General features: G+C 37.3%; 1 protein-coding gene across 8 annotated transcripts in view; it reads right to left on the reverse strand.

Annotated features, from left to right (window-relative positions):
• ANKRD12 (ankyrin repeat domain 12) overlaps positions 1-19766 on the reverse strand; it is a 209358-nt gene that overhangs the window by 180212 nt on the left and 9380 nt on the right. For 5 of the 8 annotated variants that reach the window (XM_069099653.1, XM_069099658.1, XM_069099656.1 and 2 more), the window contains exon 2: positions 5914-6007. The exons of the other annotated variants lie outside the window; for them this stretch is intronic. The gene's annotated coding sequence lies outside the window, so the exon portion shown is untranslated. The remainder of the gene's footprint in view (positions 1-5913; positions 6008-19766) is intronic. 8 annotated transcript variants of the gene reach the window in all.

Below are 19766 nucleotides of genomic sequence, written 5' to 3' on the forward strand. Positions count from 1 at the left end.
GCCAATGGGTTCATTTGTTTTGCTCAACTATACTCCTTTGTTAAAAAGGAAGATTCCCTTAGAGAGATGTAGGACAGTGACTTTTTTAAAAGGAGTATTAATAATTTTTTTAATTTAAAAAGAAAGCAAATATTTTATCTATAATATTTGTTCTAGCATCCTATTTGCATTCAACAATGCTTCCATTTCTTTTAGCATTCTGAAACTTGGAATTTAAACATTTAACTAGTCATATCAACTATATTGTAATCCCAGGTGTTAATATAATTCACATTATAACATAATAAAAATAAATTAGAGCTGGAAAAGGCCTTAGAGACTATTCATCCCCTTGTTATATAGTTTTTTATTTACATTCTAGAAGCAAAAGTCTTTAACAAGTCTTTTAAACTATAATAGATCAAAAAATGTCTGTAGACTTGACATTCTAAACTCATTAGAATTTTTTGAAGAACTTAACTCTTTCTGCAAACCAAAATATTGTACGCGTAAACTGATGACAAATATCCAGATGTGATGCCACACTGAGTCTCATCTTAGAGGTCTAGATGAAAAGGACAAATCAGGGCAGGAAAGGCATGAAACAGGAATCTTACTAAGCTGAGATTAGTGAATGTGCATCTCAGATATCATAGGTCTAGAAATGCAAGGACAAATATAATGGGGACCAAGTGAGTAACAGGTCTAGGCAGAAAAGCAGAAGCCACAGAAGTCGAAAAAACAAAGAAAAAGAAGCAGATGGTGCTGAGCCAAACCAAATAAACATTTATTATCTGCTATGTTCAAAGGTACTCTTCTAGGTGGTAGGGATAAAACAGAAAATTGAAAAATAGTTTTGACCTCAAGGAGCTTATTGGGAAGATATAACAAGGAAACAGGCAAGTACATATAATTTAAGGAGGAAGAAAACATTAACAAATAGGGAAATCAGTAAAGGCTTCTTTGGAGGATAATCTGAGTCTTAAAGGAAGTTAGGTTATTCTAAGAGGCAGATATGAGGAGGGAATGCATTTCAGGCACAAGGGAATGGAATGCTGAGTTTGAGGAAACCAATTAGGTTGTCAGTATGGGTAGACCTCAGACTGTGAAGGAAAGTAATGAAATATAAAATTCCAAATGAACTGAAATGCCATGCTTAGGAGGAGTATGAATTCTCTCCTAAAGGGCAACAGTAAAACAAAACAAAACAAACAAAAAAAACCACTAAAGATTCTTAAACAGTAAAGAGACATTCATACATTTATATTTTAGGAAGATTATTTTGACAGTTTTTAAAGAAGAGGAAAGACCCAGATATGTTTGTAGGCAGCAAAAACAAGGCCAATAGAGACTGAAAATTAGGGAAAAGATTCAGGCTGATTGAAAGAGCAAGTTTTTAAGTTTTTAGGAGACATGAAATGGAATCAAGGGAACAGTTAGATGGTTTGGCCCTGGTAAAGAGAAGGACTACTGGGGCAAAGAAGGCAAGAATAAGCCATGATATTGAGGGGTTTTGAAATGTGAAAAAAGAGAAGGAATCTCTTGACATGTAGTCTCCTGGTGAGGTAGGGGTCAGAGGACAAGTGATGTAGAGAAGAGAACACTTACAAAAGATATTTTGGGGAGAAGAGAGAAGCAATTAGGGAAGGATAAAAGAACCGTCATGCAGCAATAGATTTCAGTTAAAATCAGATAAAATATTTGTAGTAAATCTAATCTATGTGGTCCTGTGATTTTCACCATTGTTGTACAGAAGAATTCAAGTAGTGTGAAGAAGGCAGATAGTGGTTGTCACTTAGGATTGAGATTTGACAAAGGATAAGTGGCAATACGGCAAAGAGGACAATATTATAGTTGAATTGACTGAATATAATGGGATCAAAATTGTAAAGGGGAGAAAGTAAAGTCTGTATAGGGAGTGATGATTTAGGGAAGAGTAAAGTGACTAGAGGTCACAGTGAGGACTAAGAAAAGATTCAGATGAACAGAAGGAATATAAAGATAGAAGATCATCACCCAAGAGACAAAGGAGGCAAACAGATAATCAGAGGCAGGGTGAAAAAAGTAAGCCGCCAAAAACACTACTAGTGAATGATGTCCTACATCATAGGATATTTTCTCTCTGCTTTATCCCAAACTCAACATGTCTAAAACAGACTTTATTATCTTTCACCACAAACACTCCACTTTTAAACTTCCCTATTACTGTGGAGGGCACATCCACACTTCCAGTCATCCTGTTTTACAACTTTAGGGTCATTCTCGCCTCTTCTCTCTCACCCCATATATCCATTCAGATGTTAAACCTTACGATTTATCTCTCTTCACCTTTTACATTTGATACTTTATCTTCATTCATATAGCCACCATCCTAATTCAGTCCCTCATCTCTTTTCAGCTGAAATATTAAAAAAAAAACCTTCTAAATAGATTTTCTGCCTCAAATATCTCCATACTTGCATCCACAAAATTGCCGAACTAATTTTCTTAAAGATCTGAAAATGTCAAGTCACCTACTACTCAAACTCCAATAGCTTTTTATAACCTCTAGGGTCAAGTATAAATTTCTATTTGGCTTCAATCAACAAGTATTTATTAGATCCCTATTGTGTGCCAGCCACTGTGCTGAGTGCTAGAGAAACAAATACAATGAATGAAGCAATATCCACTTGCAAGGAGTGTATAATTAAATCGGGGAGACAATAAGCACATGTGTAAATATATGTAGAATAAATTTAAAAATAATAATAAATACAAATACAAGGTTATTAAATTCAAGGTAATTTGAATAGAGTTCCTATTAGCTAAGGGAAATATGAAAAGTTTCACATAGAAGATGATGCTTGAGTTGTGCCTTGAACTGAGAAATTTCATGAAGTAAAGAAGAAAAGCGTGGGAAAAAGTTATTGCAAAAGCACAGCAACAGGTGATATGTAGTAATGTGAGGTAAAGAGAGAATGCCAGTTTGGCTGGACAGAATTGTGCAGAAATAAAAATAATGTATAAGACTGGAAAGACAGGTTGGGCAAGGTTGTGAAGGGCTTTTAAAGTTAAACAGATGAATTTATATTTCATGCTATAAAGAATGAGAAGCCACAGGAACTTACTGAGTAAGCAAATGACGTAGTTGGATCTGTGTTTAAAGAAAAACATTTTGGCAGTAATGTGAAAGATGAATTCGAATGGTTGATACCTGAAGGAAGACCACCAATAAAGAGGCTATTGTGATTTTCTAGGCTAGAAGTGATAGTGGCCACAACCAATGAGGTAGCTGCATGAGTAGAGAGAAGAGGTCAGATGAAAAAGATCTATGAAGGCATAAATAGTATAATATGACAACTGATTGGATATAAATGATCAGGAAGAATGAGGGGTCAGGGAATAACACTCTGGGAGTCATTGGCATAAGATGATAATTAAATTAATTGGAGCTGATGAGACTGCCAAGACAGTGGAAAGAGAGAAGAAAAGGAGACCTAGGGGGTACAGCTAGGCGGCGCAGTGAATAGAGCATGAACCCTGGAGTCAGGAGGACCTGAGTTCAAATCGGGCCTCAGACACTTGATACACTTACTAGCTGTGTGACTTTGAGCAAGTCACTTAACCCCAATTGCCCTCAAAAAAAAAAAAAAGAAATGAGACTTAAAAAAAAAATTAGGAGGCCTAAGGAACACCCATGGTTATGGAGCACAATCTGGATGATGAAGCAACCAAAGAGACTGAAGAGTGGTTAGATAGGTAGGATTACAAGGCAACAGTAATGTGAGCAAAGCTCAGAGAAAGAACTTATTCGAAAGGAGAGGATAATGAGCAATTTTAATGCAGCAGATGAGTCAAGAAGAATGAGAACTGAGAAAAAAGACAATTAGGTTTGTCAATAAAGAGATTGTTGATAATTTTCAAAAGAGTAGTTGCAGTTGAGTGATGAGGTCATAAGCCAGACTGTAAAGCATGGAGGAGTACATGAGAGGCGAAGAGGCAGAGATATAAATTCTTGAGAAATTTGCCTGAGGAAGAGAGAAGAGATAGAGAATGATGGTTTAAAGGAATAGTAAAGGCTAGTAAAGACTTTTTAAACTTTGAGGACAACTGGGCATTTTTGAAGGCCCAATACATAGGAAGAAACCAATGGATAGGTTCAAAGAATATAGAAAGGGAATGAGTGAACTTGTAATCTGTTGGGAGAAAGAAGCAGATGGGATCAAGGTATGTATGCAAGAATTAATATTGGCAAGAGGGGCCACCTCCTTGCAGAGACTGAAGGAAAGGAGGACAGAATGGGAGATGATGTCAAGGGGTTCTGAGATAAAGAGAAATGGAAAAGAGAGACTTCAAATCAAATGGCCTATTTGGTATTTAAAGTTCTTTCCAATATGGCCCTTTCCTAAACATGTTTCCAGTGTTCTTATACATTACTCCCTTCCATATCTACTTGCTCTTCCTATCACATAATCCAGTGCATTTTGCACTGAGGCCCTCTATTCCTGGAATGCTCTCTAGTCACTTTAGAGTCCTAACAGCCCTGGCATCCTTTAAGACTCAGTATAAAGTAACAGCAGCATTGTGCGATGACCAACTTTGATAGACTTAGTTCTTCTCAGCAATACAATGATCTAAGACAATTCCAAGGAACTCATGATGGAAAATGGTATATACATTCAGAGAAAGAACTATGGAGTCTGAATGCAAATTGAACCATACTATTTTTTCCCATTTTTTCCTTTCTTGTGATTTTCCCCTTTTGTTCTGATTCTCCTTTCACAACAAGACTAATGTGGAAATATGTTTAATATGATCATACATGTACAGCTTATATCAGATTGCATGCTGTGGTGGGGAGTGGAGAAAGGATGGAGGGGGAAAATTTAGAACTCAAACTCTTATAAAAGTGAATGTTGAAAACCAAAAATAAATAAATAAAAATTTAAAAACCAACCAACAACCGTTCAACAGCCACCTCCTGCAGGCGTTTCTCCCAGCTGCTGGTGCCATTTACTCAGCATTTATCTTTTTTTTTTTTTTAAGCAATTGGGGTTAAGTAACTTGCTCAAGGTTACACGGCCAGTTATTTCTGGATGTGGTGCTGAGTATCTGAGCCCGGATTTGATCCAGGTCATCCCGACACTGGAGCCGGTGCTCTTACTCACTGAGCCACCTGGCCGCCCCTACTCAGCATTTATCTTGTGAGTACTTTCAGATTTATTTGTATGTTGTCACTCTCATGAGAATATAAGCTCCAAGAGGGCAAGAACTTTTTTGGTTTTTTTCCTTTCTATACTTATGACTTTGACTTAGAATGAGTGTTTAGAACACACTAAATGCTTAATAAATACTTGCTGAGAGAGTAATTGTTCTTTCTTACGAGTATAGATAACTCTGGACTCTAAAGTTTGAATGTAAAAAGAAGTCAGAAGCCTCACTAGATAAAACAAAAGCAGAGACATTAGGCTTACCCCATAATTAGCATGTTATTAAGCAAGTTTAATTTGTACTCTAATCTATAACTAAATGTAGCTAAGCCCCAAACTCCAGAGGTAAAAGCTTTATGAAATCCACAGTTGTGAAGCTTAGAAATAGCATATAATGCAGTAAATGTGCCTGTGTAATGTAATACAGCAGTGAATATTAACAGGCTTTGAACTTTTATTCTCACTTTTCTCAGAATGACCAATCAGGATTGGAGATAATCGTGATGGGCTGTGAGTGTTCTAGCTAAACAGAATTCTCTGACTTTTCGTAAGTCACTTTCTTTGTTTCAATTTTTAACCATTGGTTTTTAGCAGCACCAGATGAGAATGAGGCATTAATGCAAAAATTCCACTAGTAATACAACTAGAAACATTTTTTTTGCATGCTTATTGGGAAACCTTCACACTTTTAATCTTATCTCAACAATCAGGAAAACACACAAAAAACAACAAATAAAACTATTACCTAAAAGCAGGGTCACAGTAGTAAGTATCAGTTGGTTGTGACCAGGTTTAATTCTTTACTTTGCTTAGCACTGGCCAAATCAGTACAGAAATATCTAAAAAGGAAAAGTAAAATACTATGAATGCAATGATAAAGTAAAAACAAAATAAAACAGAGAAATTACAACAGCAATAATTTTTTTCTTTTTAAAATGCTTCATTAGAAATGTGGCAATGAAAATCACAACTAATCCTGCTCAGTAGCTATTTATATTTGTTAACGAGGTTTCATTTTAAAAGCATAACGCTATTTTAATCACTTTCTCCAAATCCCCATCAAAACTCTCATCTTTTTTATTCTCATTTACTTTTTCCTCATCTAACTATAGTTGATGTATATACCATTTTACTAGTTCTATTTTCTTTCATTTTTCATTATTTCAAAAAGGTTTTCCAGACTTGTTTTCCTTTTACCTTCCTGTATTAATTGTATTAAAGAATTTGATTACATTAATGTACCATAATTTAATCTCGTCCTTATTGCTGAACTTTAAGGTTGCTTCCAGTTTTTTGCAGTCACATAATAAAAATCTAAATAAGAGCTAACATTTATATAGAGCTTACTAAGCACCAGACAAAACAAAAAACCAAAGCATAGGAGTAAACAGCCTTCTATTTAAATCCAGAAGCTAGAATTATATGCAATGGAAATAAACTAGAGACATTTCCAATAAGCTTGGGGATCAAGGAGAGGAAAGGGTGTTAAAGCAAAAAATGTCTATTATCAACCATTACTATTCAACATAGTGCTAGAAATGCTAGCTGTATCAATAAGACAAGAAAAAGAAATTGAAGGAATAAATACAGGCAAAGAAGAAACAAAATGATCACTTTTTGTACATATGATGGTTTATTTAGAGAACCCTATAGCATCAACTAAAGAACTGAAAAAAATTATCAACTTTAGCAAAATTGCAGAACATAAATCCACACAAATCATCATCATTTCTTGTATTATTGCCAACAAAATCCAGCAGGTAGAAATAGAAAGAGAAATTCCATTTAAAATAATTACAGACAGTATAAAATGGTAGACAGGGAAGTCCACCTGCCAAGACAAGAGAAACTATATGAGCAAAATTACAAAATACTCATTACAAAAATAAAGACAAGTGGAGAAATATTAATTTTCATGGGTTTGCTGAACCAATATGATAAAAAATGACAACACTACTTACATTAATTTACATATTCAGTGCCATACCAATTAAACCACCAAAGGTCTATTTTATAGAGCTAGAAAAAAAAAATAACGAAATTCATTTGGGAAGAAGAAAATGTCAAGAGTATCAAGGGAATTAATTTTTTTTAAAGCAATCGGGGTTAAGTAACTTGCTCAAGTTACACGGCCAGTTATTTCTGGGTGTGGTGCTAAGTATCTGAGCCCGGATTTGATCCCCAGGTCATCCCGACACTGGAGCCAGTGCTCTTACTTGCTGAGCCACCCTGGAATTAATTTTTAAAAGCACAAAAGAAAGGAGGCTAACATATTCTAATAGCACTAGGTTATCTCTTTTAAATTTCACCTTAGTGGAACTGGCCATCTTTCTGACTTGTTGAGATAGTTTTGGATACTGATTCTTTTAATCAATTAGTTAGTTGTCCCTTCCAGATCTGTATCATCTTCAAATGTGATGCACTTATCACCTATGCTTTTACACAAATCATTCGTTAAAATGTTGATAAGAACAGGGTCAAGGAAAAATCCATGAGGGACTCCATTAGAGACTCTATTCAAATTGACATTAACACATTCATCACCACCTTTGAGTCTAGTTAAATAGTTTGAAATCCCCCCTAACTTGGACATTCTTAACCTGAGGTATACTGGCATCCATGGAAATATTTCAAGGGCTCCATGAACTTGGATGAGAAGCAAAAATCACATCTTTACTTCTTTATACTTAAGTTTCCTTTGTATACCTATGCATTTTTTTTCCTGAGGAGGAGTTCATAGCCTTCAACAGACTGCAAAATAGATTCATGGTACAAAAAGAAATTTAAAGAACCCCTGCCCTAACTAAAATGTCTTCTTTTCTAGTCCACACTTTCCTACTTTATCCACAAGGATTGGATGAAAGTTTTGTTTAAATGCCTATGTTGTAATCTAGGAATACCTATGGCATTCTGCTGTGCTTCCAGTCTAAGAAACCAGGGTTGTTTTTTTTTTTAAAAGAGGATTTACCTTTTCTTGAAGTCTTTTAAGATTTTTATTGCATTATGAAATACAGAATGGATGATTTTGATTACATTTAATTGAAAAGGTTTTGCCCAAACAAAGTCAACGCAACCAAGCTTAGAATGGAAGCAGAAAGCTGGGAAACAATCTTTCATCAAGTGTCTCAGATAAAGGCCTCATTTCTAAAATATATAGAGAACTGAGTCAAATTTATAAGAACTGAGTCAAATTTATAAGAATAAGTCAAATTCTCAACTGATAAATGGTCAAAGGATATGAAGAGGCAGTTTTCAGATGAAGAAATTAAAGCTATTTACAGTTATGTGAAAAAATGCTCTGAATCACTATTGATTAGAGAAATGCAAATCAAAACAACTCTGAAGTACCACATCACACCTATCAGATGGGCTAACATGGCAAAACAGGAAAATGATAAATGTTGGAGAAGATATTAGAAAATTGAAACACTAATGTATTGTTGGGGGAGAGCAATTTGGAAGTATGGCAAAAAGGTTATAAAACTGTGCACACCCTTTGACCCAGCAATATCACTTCTAGGTCTGTATTCCAAAGAGATTATAAAAACAGGAAAAGGACTCACATGTACAAAAATTTAGCAGCAATTTTTGTGGTGGCCAAGAATTGGAAATTGAGGGGATGCCCATCAACTGGGGAATGGCTGAACAAGTTGTGGTATATGAATGTAATGGAATACAACTGTTCTATAAGAAGTGATGAACAGGCGGACTTCAGAAAAACCTGGAAAGACTTATATGAACTGATGCTGAGTAAAATGAGCAGAACCAGGACACTGTACATAGTAACAGCCACATTGCGCAATGACTAACTTTCATAGACTTGGCCCTTCTCAGCAATGCAAGGATCTAAGACAACTCTTAAAAGACTCGTGATGGAAAATGCTGTCCACATCCAAAGAAAGAATTACAGAGGCTGAATGCAGATCGAAGCATACTATTTGATCTCTCTTTTTTTTTTTTGTTTTATTTTGTTTCTTCTCTCTCATGGTTCCTCCCATTGGTTCTAATTCTTCTTTACAACATGACTAATGTTAAAATATGTTTAACATGAATGTCTATGGAGAGCCTATATCAGACTGCATGTCATCTGAGAAGGAGGAAGGGGGAGAAAATTTTAAACTCAAAAGTTTATGGAAGGGCGGCCAGGTAGCACAGCAAGTAAGAGCACCGGCTCCAGTGTTGAGAAGACCTGGAGATCGAATCCTGGGCTCAGACACTTAGCACCCACCCAGAAACACCTGGCCGTGCAACCTTGAGCAAGTTACTTAACCCCAATTGCTTAGGGGCGGCCAGGTGGCTCAGCGAGTAAGAGCACTGGCTCCAGTGTCGGGATGACCTGGATCAAATCTAGGCTCAGATACTCAGCACCACACCCAGAAATAACTGGCCGTGTAACCTTGAGCAAGTTACTTAACCCCGATTGCTTAAAAAAAAAAAAAAGTTTATGGAAGTGAATGTTGAAAACTAAAAATAAATTAATTTATAAAATTTTCATTGGTATCATTTAAAATTTTTTTATTGTATTATATTTGAGTCTGTACTCTAACCTGATAAGATCTTTCTGAATCTTGATTCTGTTGTCTATATCACTCCCAGGTTTGCATAATGCACAAAAGAGATACCCATGCTAACTATGCCTCATCATTCATGTCATAGATTAAAAAATGTCGAGGAGAAAAGGACCTAAGACATATTTCCTGGGGTACATCTTCACTATTAACATCACTTCAGGTTTATTACTTTAGTACTTAACTGAAAGTAACCCCATTGATGTGGATATTCACCCCAGGAGCAATGACTACAATCTATGTCTTCTCATTCTATGTGACCCTTTACCATGCTCTCTCATAAAATCTCTGCAGGGGTTTACTTAACATCTTAAGGACAAATCCCTATATTTAGATCTCTGGATCTAAACCTGTTTATTGAGTATGGATAGTTATGGGGTACATGTACAGTCTATTGTTTGTTCTTCAGTACTGATACATAATCAGACCGCTCCCTTTTTTGGTTCTACATCTTTCTGCTGATGCCCTTTATACCACTTCTCTTGCATGATTATTTCTTGGTCTGGGCAATAAACTGCTTCTCAGGATCAAGTACCATACTAAGAAGAATGTCTAAGTACAGAAGGGGTCTTCATCAGTAGAATGCTTGCTCTAGGAAGAATTCTTCATGGGTCATGGCAACTCATAAAACAAACAAAAAACAAAATGGCTCTATGATGACAGACTGATTCATCATTACTTGGATCTGATCATTCAACCAGTTCCAAAGCCTTTTAACTGTATGCTGTCCTTCAGCCCACATTTTCTATCTTATCTGAAGATATTATGAGACTACCAAATACTTAGCTGAAATTCAAGTATACGAACATCTATATTAATATTTCATAATGGTATTCTTTTGATCTATCAATTTAGTAACTATATCAAAAAAGAAAGTCTGGTTTAAAATCTTTCTCTGTGGTATCTTTAATTGATATGAAGTATTAATATATAATAGAAATAGAGATGGCTTAAGGGGCAGGAAAAAATGGTTCAAGTCCCAACTCTGACATATACTGAATGTGTGCCCTTGGCAAGGGCCATCCCTGGTCAACTCTGAAATTACATGATTTTGTGAAGGTGTGCTCCTTTAGCTTCCTAAATTAAGAGAGGATGTTGGATTAAAATTTTTTTTAAAGCTTCAAGAATTTTACAACAAGAACATTTGTTGGGGCAGCTAGGTGGCACAGTGAATAGAGCACTGGCCCTAGAGTCAGGATGACCTGAGTTCAAATTCAGCCTCAGACACAACACAAAAAAAACTAGCCGTGTGATGTCGGGCAAGTCACTTAACCCCAACTGCCCTCCAAAAAGCAAAAAAAAAAAAAAGAACTTTTGTTACCAGACTTTTACCTTATAAAAATATGGCAACTTTTATAGCTGACCTCATAGTATATCAGAGCAAGGCAGAATGTTTATAAAAGTACATATGAAATGTCTTCAACAATTATCTTTTTTCTTCTTCAGGTCTTTGACCTTCATATATGAAAATGAAATAGGGAGTTGTTTTTCTTATAGTGTAAGGGCAATGCCTTTTTTCTTAGCCCTTGGTAGTCACTAGCCTTTCCACAGACCAATATCTATGCCTGGTTAGGTAGAACAGAAGGGAGGAAACAATTAGGAAGAGTCTAGTATGAGCCAGGCACTGTGTAAGCATATACTCCATTCAATCCTCACAACAACCCTGTGAGGGAGGTGCTATATTCCCATTTTAAAGTTTAAATAAACTGAGACAGACAGAGCTTAAGCAACTTGCCCAGGGTCACACAACTAATAAGTGTCTGAAGTCAGCCTTGAACCCAGGTGTTCCTGATTCTAGGCCAAAAGATAATTAGCTCAAACAAGAATTGGTTCAGGTCTGCCAAAAGGAAGAAAATGTGAGTAGTTTGTGAAATGTTCTAGTATACTTGATTTTTCTTAAAGTAACCTTTAGTAAAAATTAGTACATTTTTAAAGAAGTAAAAACTAGAATTAACTCCTAATTATTCTAAGAAATATTAAGTAAATAGACTGGAAAATCTTTTCATGTAGGAAATAATACTTGTTTATTTAACTCCTTTATTATCATCTTTTACCCGTAACAAAGCTGGCAATGTCTTAAAAAAAAAAAAACAATCCAGTTTGAGGAACCAAGGAAACAATCAATAACTATGACACAGCAAATACAAAAAAGCTAATATGATTTTAGGCTGCATTTAAAGAGGCAAGTGTTCAAAACTAAGAAGGTGATAGCTCGTATAGCAGGAGTCTATCCTGGTTAGACCACATAAAGAGAATTTTGTTCTTTTCTGGAAGGCACAGTTTAGGAAAGAGATTGATAAAATGAAGAGAGTCCAAAGGAGGGCAAGCAGAATGGTTAAAAGTCCGTACCATATCTAGATTGGTTGAAGGAATTGGTGATATTTAGTCTGTAGAAAATAGAGAGTATACTGGTGGCTGTCTCTAATTACTTGAAGGGCTATCATGTGAAAGAAGGATTACCCGTATCTGGCCTAACTTTGGGGATGAAAATTAAGGCCTGACATTAGGAGAAATTTCCTAACAATAATAGCTATCCAAAAAAAAAAAAAAAAACCTGCTTCAAGAGTCAGAGGACATCTTTAAGCCAAAGGCTGAACTGAGAGCCACTTGTCAAGGATGTTACTGAGTTAATTCTTTTTTTTAATTTTTTTGGAGGGGGGTAGGCAATTGGAGTTAAGTGACCTGCCCAAAGTCACACATATAGTTAAGTGTCAAGTATCTGAGGCTGGGTTTGAGCTTAGGTCCTTCTGACTTCAGGGTCGATGCTCTATTCACTGGGCCGCCTAGCTGCCCCTATTGAGGTAATTCTTGCACAGAGGAAGTTGAGAAGGAAACAAATACATTCCAAATGAGTTCCGTGCTTATTTGGGGCTCACCCCGTGCCAGGCAAGGTGCCAAGTGCTCTGGATATGAAGATGAGAAAAAATAGTCCCCACCCTCAAAAAGTTCAGCCATGACGAGGAAGCCACGACACGAAGAGCTGCGCGTGTTTGCACGGGTGCGCGTGCACCCCAGTGTGCATCAGCGCTTGGGTGGCGGTCCAAGAAAGGCTTCCAGAAGGAGCGACCGAGCTGGGACTTCAGGGAAACAGTTCCTTCCCATTTTGATTCTTGTGGTTCTGATATTACCACTTTTTGTATTGCTTATAGTTCAAAAAACATTCCATAAAACAAGAAACACTTAGAACAACAGTGCTTTCTTCTATGTTCTACTGATATTCAATTGGATTTAGGTGGTCACAGAATTATATACCTAAGAACACGAAAGAAACTTAAAGGTCACCTAGTTCAATCTCTTTGTTTTATGGATTAAGAAGGTGAAACCCTAAGAGCAGAAGATGCTTGAAGTTACACAGTGAGGAGCAGAGCTGGTACCTGACTTCTGGACTCCAAATTCAGCACTCTTTCAAATGTACTAGGCTACATCATTCAAATAATGGTTAACCATAACTAGGGTAATTTTACCTGTTTACTAAAAGAATTCATCTCTCATGACTATGAACTTAAGAAGCTTATCATAGAAAGTCTACTTGAAAAATCTTTTTTTCCCAATTCAATAAATATTTGTTAAGCCCTTAATCTATGCAAAGTTCAGGTAAGACAATCCCTTATCCTTAAAGAGTTCCTAGCCTGAAAGGAAAGTGTATTTCAGGGTAAAACAAAACAAGGCAACTAGATGCCTGAAAAATTATACAAAGGAATATGCACAGTTTTATAGCCCTTTAAAGCAATGTTCCAAATTACTCTCCAGAATGACTAAATCGGTTCACAACTCCACCAATAAGGTACCTTGGTATTTTTAACCAAATTTGTCATTTCACTGATGTAGATACTCTTGAGTAAACATCCTCTACCACCGGGGATCAACAATTCTGCAACTTACTGTTCTGTAAATTTGACTGAGAGCATGGAGAGTTTAAATGACATCCTCAGGGTCACAATGACAGTATGTGTTAGAAGCAGGATATGAATCCACGTCTTCTCAATTCTGACGCAATTCTTTCTGCACTATGTGTGCTGCCTCTGAAAACTTTAAAGCTAAAAGAAACCTAACAAATACTGAACCTACAGTCACCTAGAGCATGACAAATAGGCCCCTGCAGGGCATCTCTGTGATAGCACTGGCAGCGTGATACTGGGCAAATCCCTCTATTTGTCTCTGCTTCAGTTTACTCACTGTGAAAATGGAATTCTGCTACTTGTATTACCTACCCTTAAAGACTGCTGGAATAAAGGGCATCAACAAACATTTATTAAGCACTTACTTTGTGCCAGGCACTAGGTATATAAAGACAAAAAAATTAAACAATCCTGATCTCAAGAGCTTATATTTTATTAGGAGACACAACAGAAACATACATACATATAAAAATAAAATAAATACAAGTTAATTAGGGAGAATAAGCATGGGAATGAGGAGGGGTAAAGAAAGGTTTTCAAGACAGGGTGCTGCTTGAACTGAATATTGAAAGGAAGAGAGGGATTTTATGAGATGTAGGTATGGAGAAAGTTCATTTCCAGGCTTTCAGATTAGCCAGTGAGAAGGCACAATGACGGGAGATGGAGTGTCCTGGACGAGGAATAGAAAGTTAGACAGTACTGATATACAGGGTGAAAAAGGGAATAACGTTAAGTCTCTTAACAGAGATTTCAGGAGGAGGGCAGCTAGTTGGCATGAAGGAAAGAGCACCAGCCCTGGAGTCAGGAGCACTTGAGCTCATATTTGGCCTCAGACACTTACTAGCTATGTGACCCTGGGCAGGTCACTTAATGCCAACTGCCCCCACCCCCAAAAAAGAGATTGAAATCTGATTCTAATGGCTCTAAAAGACAAAAGAGCTCATATTTGAACACAGAGGAAAAAGCGAACCACTTGAGTTTACTGAGTTGGGGAGTCACATGGTCAGACAATTGTTTCAGGACAATTACTTCTGCAATCATGTGGCTGATGAAGAAACTTGAGGCAAAGAGATCAATTAGGGAAATTGTACATTGAAACAGTACAGACAAGAGGTGATAAAGTCTTGATCTAAGTTAGTGGCTGTGTTAATAGAGAAGTCAGATGAGAGAAACATTCAGGAGTAGAATTAACAAAACGTAGCAACTAATTGGATATGTGGGGTTCAGGGAGAATAAGGTCAAAGATAACTCCAAGGTTACAAACCTGGGAGACTGGAAGAATGGTGCCTTAGACACAGGTAAGTATGGAAGAGAAGTAGGTTTGGAGAAAAAGATAGTGAGTTCTGTTTTGTCTATGTGGAACTTAAAATTTCTTTGAGATGTTCACTTTAAAATGTCCAATAGACAACGATGAAGGACTGATGCTCATAGGAAAGACTTAACACTGGAGATATAGAGATCTGGGAGTCATCTGCATAGAGATGATAATTAAATCGATAGGAGCCTTGGGGAAATGCCACAATTATATGATATGAATGATGAGTAAATTAAAGATTGCTTTTTTCATTTTTTGTCACCTTGTCAATCTGTGAGGTTACCAGTTGGTCTGAGTGGATGATAGACCATACATACTCCTTTGACTGGTTATGGATTTCAGCCAGAAGGCCCCCAAACATTCTAGGGCTTGATGAAATCAACACAACTTCATCTACAAAGAGGAGAACCTGAAGAACCTCACCAAGCATATGACTTCATCAACTTGAAATATGTACCAGACCACCTCCATAAAAGTGGTGAACATCAAACTTATTTATTTGTTTTATTCCTTGCCTAATATAATTTTGACATACCCATGGGAGACACCTTTTAAGATGAATTTTAAATAAACATTTTACTCTACTAAAGTATATAATGTAGAGAGAATTAACAAAAATTCAAAACCTCTACCCTTTAATCCATTTCACTATACACTAAAAACCTCACAATTTCTCTTCTCTTTCCAGCTACCACCCTGCTTCAGATTCTCAAAACCCCAATTTTCTATTAAAAGACTACCCACCTAGTTCTTCCTGCTCTAATCTTCGAACAACTTATAGAATTCTCTTCCTCAAAAGACCATTTTCATTACATAATTTACGCTGAGAACATCCATAATAACTTCCTATTGTCACTATTAAATTCAACATTTATTAAGCAGCTACAACGGGCAAGGACAGGAGTTTACTGAAATATTCCAGATAAGAAGTGTTGAAAGCCTGACCTAAAGTGGTCATGCCATGAGTGGAGAGAAGGGTCAGGTGAGAAAAATACTGAAGATATGGAATCAAAAAGATTTAGCAAGTCACTGGCTATCAGAGGAGAGTGAGAGCTAAAAAGCTGAGGATGACTCCTAGGTTACAAACCTAGGTGCCTCTTAGGAACATAGTGCATTCCACTGAACTAGGGAGGTTAGGGAGAGGGATAAGATTAGGAAAAGTGAATGAGTTCCATTTTGGATGTGATGAGTTTGAGATGTCTATGGGTCATCCAAGTAGAGATGTCTCACAAGGAATTGCAGAGGCAAAACTGAGGCTCAGGATAGAGATGAAGATTGGATATGTAGATATGGGAGTCATCTGCTTAAACAGAAGCAGGAAATAGCACACTGAGTTTGAGGAACAGCTAAGGGTCCAGTTAAGCTACAGCATAAAAAGATGAAAAAAGAACAGTGTGAAATAAGGCTGGAAAGTTAGTCTGGAGTCAAATTGTAAGAGGCTTCAAAGGAGTTTATATTTTATTTTAAAAGCAATGGGATAGACCAATGCCCTAGGAAGAAAGAAATAAGAGGCTAATTACAATAGCCTATCGAATGCTGATGAAAAACAGAACCATGAGCAGTGGCAATGTGTGTGAAGACAAGGTAACACGTTAGTGATGTTGTGCAAGTAAAATCATCAGGACTTGACAACTGACTGGACCTGATCCATGAGGGAGAGGAAAGAGTCAAAGGTGATTCCAAGGCTATGATTAGGATGGTGGTCCCATCCAGAAAACTGTAAAGTTTGGTAAAGGGACAGGGAACATCATGACTTAAATTTTAGACATACTAAGTGAGATGTCAGTCAGATAGATAGATGGAGATACAGAAGTGGAGTCGGAGACAGTAGTCTGTCAAGTATTTATTAAACAACTACTATGCGCCAGGGAAAAGACAGTCCTTGACCCCTGGGAGCTCACAATCTAATAGGGGAGACAACATGTAAACTATTATGTAAAACAAGCTATATAAAGGATAAATAGGAAGCAATCAACAGAGGAAAGGAACTAGAATTAAGAAAGAATAGGAAGGGCTCCCTGTAGAACAACATGAGAACTTGACATATATATTTTGGAGTCATCTGGGGGAAATGACAACTAAACACAAAAGGGTGGATGAGATCACAATGAGAAAGTGCATATAAGCCTATGGACTGAGCACTTTGAGAAAACCTATGTAAAGGGGATGGGAGACAAATAATGATTCAGCACAGATCAATCAGGGAAGCAACATCCTAATAGCCAAAGAAAGGAAGTGTTTCAGGTAGATAGAGATGGTTAAACACACCAAAATTGGTAGAATGGTCTAAATTTTATTCCAGTAGTCATGGTGTCCCATAACCAAGGATCCCTTCACTTCCTTCCATGCTCTCCTGACCTCACCATAACCACCACCTGAATGATCCTTAAATAGTACAGTCAGCTGTTATCTGCTCCTAGTTCAAGTGTGCTAAATAAAAGAAAGCTAGAAACTGAGGAACCTGGCCTGAGATGATGGATCATCCATCCAACTCGAATAACTAGCCTGCATAGAAAGTAAGCACTTGATTACCAAGTTGAAGGTGAGGTACGGGAAGACACATGCCCAAAGTATTAGCAAGTTAGAGCAAAAGGGCTCTTAAATACAGGCATCTAAGACTCTCAGAACAGAGGGAGGGGCCCTAACATGTCCAGACAGAGAAAATACAGAAAGGTAGGTGGCCAAGGAAAAGCTCAAAAGGAAGAAGTTATATTTATTCAACAGCTGGTAACAAGTCTTGGGGACCTTAGTACCTATAGAAATATATTTCTAGTAGCTTTGCAGCTTGTCCTTCCCATGGAAAACAGGGACACATGTCTAGTGGAAATCAGAATAGTCTAGAGATACTATGATTTTATTGGATTAGGGAGAGTCCTCTTCCTTAAATTACCTCCCCAAGTGACTACTGATATAGGAAAATCCTTTTGATGAGAAATAAAGCTTTTCAACCAAATATCTAGGAAAGGTAACAGACATCAAGGCATTCACATTACTCAGATCAGTTTACTAAAAAGGATAATTATCTAATTATCAATCAATAACCACTCATTAGGCTCCTATTATATGCCAGGCACTGTGTATAGATACATTAAAAATAAAACAGTCCCTGACCTCAAAGAACTTATATTATTACACAGGGGGAAGCAATATGTAGATAAATAAACAAATATATAAAATTTAAAAAATGAAAGAGGCACTCTCAAATGGGAGACAGGTATGAGGTCTCATGTGGAAGATAACACCTTATCTGGGCTCCGAAAGAAATTAGGGATTTAGAAACTTAGAAGTGACAAAGGAATGCCAGATGCTGGGCAGTCTGTTCAAAACCTGGAGATGGGAGAGTAAGAAGACTAATTTGCCTAGATGTCAAAGTACAAGAAGGGAAGTAACACATACTTCAAAACCTGGTTATGTTGGGCTTTAACACTCAACCAGGGGAGTATGTATTTGATCCTAGAAGTTGCTGTGTTTATCCTTTGTTTTGGAAGAGGACCATGACATCAGGGAGACGATGACATGATTTTCGGTTGACACTGATGTGAGTGAGGGAGGGCTATGCAAGGTCACCAGCCTCATTTTCTCCTCCAGAGCCATCTGGATCCAGTGACTGGATATCCACCAGGACGACTGGAGATGACTCAGGATACAATGGGAGACCCTGGCCCTTTTAGGCTAAGGCCTTTTCAGGCACTCCCTCTGAGAGAGGTAACAGCCCATTAAATGAATAGGTCTCTTTAAGAAGTGAGTGAAGGGATGGCCCCTTTAATTAGAAAAAAAGAAAAAAAAATCAAGCTAGGAGGGGAAGGCCCTCAGAGTTGCTGTTCCAAAGAGAAACAGTTACCTTTGCTGTGCACTCTAAGCCAGGAGGGCCCAAAATACAGCCAAGAAGTAGAGCTTGGGCCGGGAACTAGAGTAAACCACTAGAGTTTACAAAGCTGAGGAAATGAAGAGGTCAGACATCAGTTTTAGGAATATGACTTTGGTGATTGTGTGGAAGGCAGGAGAAGAAAGGAACCTGAAGCAAGAACCTGAAGCAACTAGGAGACTATTACAATAGTCTAAAGCAGAATCATTTGAGTAGAAAGAAGGGGACATAGGTTGTGGAGACAGAAGAAACTATAAAAGAGGAGGGTGGTCATTGAGTCCATCATGCCACCCTACTTAAACTAAGAAGATTCTACACCCTGGTATGTTTATCAGGTGAAAAAAATCTCAACTCAATCTAAAGCATTACACTAATGTATGTTCTGTGAGTTTTTTATAAAACAAGCCAATTTAGAACTCAATTTAATTTTCATGTCTAGCAATTTAGAGGGGAGAGCAGTGTTCCAGTCAAGTCCTGGAGAAGGAATTACTGGTGGGGGGGAGGGAAGGAGTTGAGTCTCTGTCTCTCCAACCATTCCCCCCCCCCAACTTTGTGAATTTTGGAGGGTCAGATAATTTGGACTTTTCATTGGCATTTTGATAGCATCCCTGGGGACAGTAGCAACTGGAGACAGTGTCTGCATTGGGAGAGGACAAACTAAATTCACAGCTATCCTAAAGCTCCAGGACCCTACAAAGGAAACCCCCAGGAAGGTACTTCATGACTAACATGAACATCTCAGTTACTCCAGCAAAAGGACTTCCAGGAGCTGTAACTTAACTCTCCTTACCACAAGTGCTCTAATCTAGAACCCAATTTCCTTGGGATTCTATATATTCTTGAGAAAGCTAGTACTACAGACTTTTGAGGGGATGCATTATAGCACCGGTTCTTACTCTACTACCTGTGTTTCCCTGATAATAAGACCTATCCCGAAAATAAGCCCTCCCC

The sequence above is a fragment of the Petaurus breviceps genome, unplaced genomic scaffold (assembly GCF_028583685.1).
Source record: "Petaurus breviceps papuanus isolate PSGF00001 unplaced genomic scaffold, PetGlider_PUasm1.0 38, whole genome shotgun sequence".
Lineage (NCBI taxonomy): Eukaryota > Metazoa > Chordata > Mammalia > Diprotodontia > Petauridae > Petaurus > Petaurus breviceps.